The sequence below is a fragment of the Callospermophilus lateralis genome, chromosome 5, assembly GCF_048772815.1.
Source record: "Callospermophilus lateralis isolate mCalLat2 chromosome 5, mCalLat2.hap1, whole genome shotgun sequence".
Lineage (NCBI taxonomy): Eukaryota > Metazoa > Chordata > Mammalia > Rodentia > Sciuridae > Callospermophilus > Callospermophilus lateralis.
In genome coordinates this window covers 164,982,613-164,985,816 of record NC_135309.1, presented here as the reverse complement: position 1 = coordinate 164,985,816, position 3,204 = coordinate 164,982,613, and the positions used below count along the sequence as shown (strand labels likewise).

General features: G+C 57.7%; 1 pseudogene; it reads right to left on the bottom strand.

Moving 5' to 3' along the window:
- Positions 1-1,217: 1,217 nt before the first annotated feature.
- LOC143641755 (phosphatidylinositol-3,5-bisphosphate 3-phosphatase MTMR14 pseudogene) lies at positions 1,218-2,940 on the bottom strand (annotated as a pseudogene).
- Between the last annotated feature and the right edge of the window lie 264 nt (positions 2,941-3,204).

Below are 3,204 nucleotides of genomic sequence, written 5' to 3'. Positions count from 1 at the left end.
GCCTCAGCTCAGCTCCCCAAATACATACCCCAGAGCCACACCCCCATGACCCACCTCCTCCAGCCGCACACCCGCCTTCAGCTCCCCCCAGTTAACGCCCATCAGGGAGGCGCCCATGGATGGGTCCAGGCTCTCACAGCCCAGTCCTTCCACCTCTGAAGGTCCTTGTCTTGTCTCTCACATGAGCACGGGCTCACCTCACCTCCAAACCATGACGGTCATCAACAAAAACCTACAAAGAAATGAGGAAATATGCCCCATTCACAGAAGAAAAAGTCTTTGGCCAAAAACATCCGAGGGAGCTTGGGCACTTATTAGGCAGAGACATCAAATCATCTGTCTTCAATGTACTGGACAAACTAGAGGGGACCCAGCAAAGGAAATGAGGACAGTGGGCCTCAACCAGGGAGACCACCGACATGGGAGGACACAGAGGGGCACCAAGACGGGCTCCAGAACTAGGCCAGGAGGGGTGACCCGGCACTCCCACCACAGGAGCCCCACGGCTCCGAGCAGGAGGCCAGCTGCCACCATGCTGTCTGCAGGGTGAGGGGAAAGAATGAAGAGGACAGATCCTGAGGGACAGGGGACAGGGGACAGGGGACAGGGTGAGCACCAACCCAGGAGTCACAGGCAGAAAAGAGGGAGAGAGGCAGAAAACAAACTCAAAGAAATTCCCAGGCCTGACCCAAGGCGGGAGTGCACATCGCTAAGTGGTCCACAGATTGGGGGGACGCGCCCTGAGAGGCCCAGACCCAGGCCCCGTGGAGCTGTCCCGACCTCGGCAACCAGAGGATTTTTTTTTCTTCCTTTCTTTTCTTTTTTTTTTGTTCAAAGACTCTGATTTTGTTTTGTGATCTGTGTCAAGCAGCCTCATTCTCAGTGCAGGTGGCCTCCTCCCCAGGGGACGACCTGGGTGGGTCCCCTATGAAGTCATGGCCTCCACAGATCCCGGGAGACCCACGCAGTTCCGAGAGTCGATGGATCCTGGCCAAGACCCGGTGGGTGGGAGGCCGTGACTAGACGGGGTGGTGGTCACGTCAGGCAGCTGAGAGCTGGGAGCCCTGTCCTTGGCCCTGCTCAATTTGGGGACTGCTGTGCATGTGACGGAGGGGTGTGAGGCTTCCCCCACCTCACAGGACCCCTGGACCAGGCATGGCTTTGATTCCACCAGGGGCTCAGCTGAGAGGGGAGCAGGAAACGCGTGGGCTGGCTCTTCACGGGGTGTTGGTGCTGGTGCCCCGCAGTCCCACACCGCGGGCAAACTGTTCCAGCAGGCCCAATGGCCCCAGAGGGACTGGGGGCTGCTGCCCGAAGCCCCACTGGGCTGCTGTATGCGGCCAAGAAGGCTGAACGCGCCTCCTGCAGCCGCGTCTCCCGGGCACTCAGAGCTGCAAGCCTGGGTTTGGGGACTTCCAGTGGACTGCTACCCATCCTGAAGACGTTGTCAGATGGTTTGAAGATGAGCAGCTGGAAGACCTGGCTTCAACCAGCCCCGGGTGGGAAGGCAGGCGGTCCTCGGGGGCTGTGGCGGTCCCAGAGCACACTCTGTGGAGAGGACGAGGTTCTCCCTCCAAGCTGCCTGAGTCTGCTCCTGTCCGTGACTAGGGAGAGGCCGCTGCCAAGGCTGGTGTCTGCCACGGTCCCTTCGTCTCGGCATGCAGATGTCTTCCACAGTGGAGCTGCGTCCCGGGCTGGCAGGCCCCTCCTCCTCTGGGTCTTCAGAGCAGAGAACTCCTCGGAGGTGATACGCTTCCAAAAATTGAAGCAGAAGAAGAAAATCTCCTCTCCTCTGCTGAGCCGATCTACCAACATGTGCCCAAAGAGGGACCGTCATAGGCCACAGTGAGGCAGAGGACCTCAGCAGGCTTCAGAGACGTGTGGATGAGTCCATCAGCCACCAGGAAAGGCGCAGGAGAGAGATGAAGAGGGGGGTCCCATCCCAGCCTGAGATACAGTGCACCAGCAGCCCGCCGTCATCATCACGGCTGACTAAGGAGAGCAGCGAGCTCAGGTAGTTTGTGTCTGTTGCACCAGGTCCCAGCTCTGATACAGGCTCCAGTCAGTATTCAGAGGGTGGGTCAGGAATTCGGGGATGCTCAAGGGGGCTTCGACGGAGTCCTGCTTCCAGTTAAATATGAGCCCTTCGGCCATGTAATCCCGATCCTTATATTCCTTGAAAAATTCACAGCCTGGATACGGGATGGAGAGGAGAGTGAAGTCGGCATAGCGCTGGGCTTTGTCCACCTTCTCGAAGGAGGTTACATTCATGCCAAATTTCACCTTCTTGTTCTCCACCATTAGATCACAGATGTACTTGACTGACAAGTACCAAAGTAGCCTGATGTCATAGCCTCTGACCTTATCAAAAAGATGCATGTCCCCACTTCGAAGAGCACAATCCTCTTCTGTGATGTCCTCCATGTCTGCCCAGGAATCATCTGCACCCCCTGAGAAAAAATAGTTGTAGCCAGAGCGTCCATAGAGCTCCCCGCATCCAGCCAGCGTGGCTGACCTGCAAATGCGCTTGCCTTTGAACAGGATGACTGAGCAGACGAACCGCCCTCTGCACCTGGCCATCTTGCTGCGGTTGATGAGGTCTTGCAGCTTGCTCATTGCACAGTGCTCTGAAACGTGTCTTTCTCCTTCTCAGAACTCTCATACTCCAGGAACCAGACGTGCCGGGGATAGTGGCCACAGATACCCCATTCACATTTGGAATCACACTGAAACAGTAGTCTCGGCTAAATAGCTCCAGACATCTCTTCTCAATGTGCTCAACCTTAGAGCCGCTCATCCGCTGCCATCCTTGGCCGGGTACTGAGTGCGGGAGAACTCTTCTAGCAGCTCCCCGAACCCTGGCTCCTGAGGCGGCGGGTTGCCTGAAGAGGCTGAGGACCCTGCCAAGGCGGCGGCAGCGGTGGCCCGAGTGCCAGCCATGGTCCAGCCCCACGTCCCCTCAATGTGCCTCAGCCCGGCCCATGGCACCTGGCGGCACCAACTGCTACTCTGGAACCTCGCGAACCGCCTCAGCTGCCGCCTTCTTCTTCCACTTGCAACGAGAGGATTTCTACAGCAGCAGGAGAGAAACGACTGATCACAACCCAGAGAGCTAAGCTGACTTCTCACAGAACCCAGCGCCTCAGCACAAGGGGATCGTGAGGCCGGAAGGAAGGCAGAACGGGAACAGCTGTACCAGAGCTC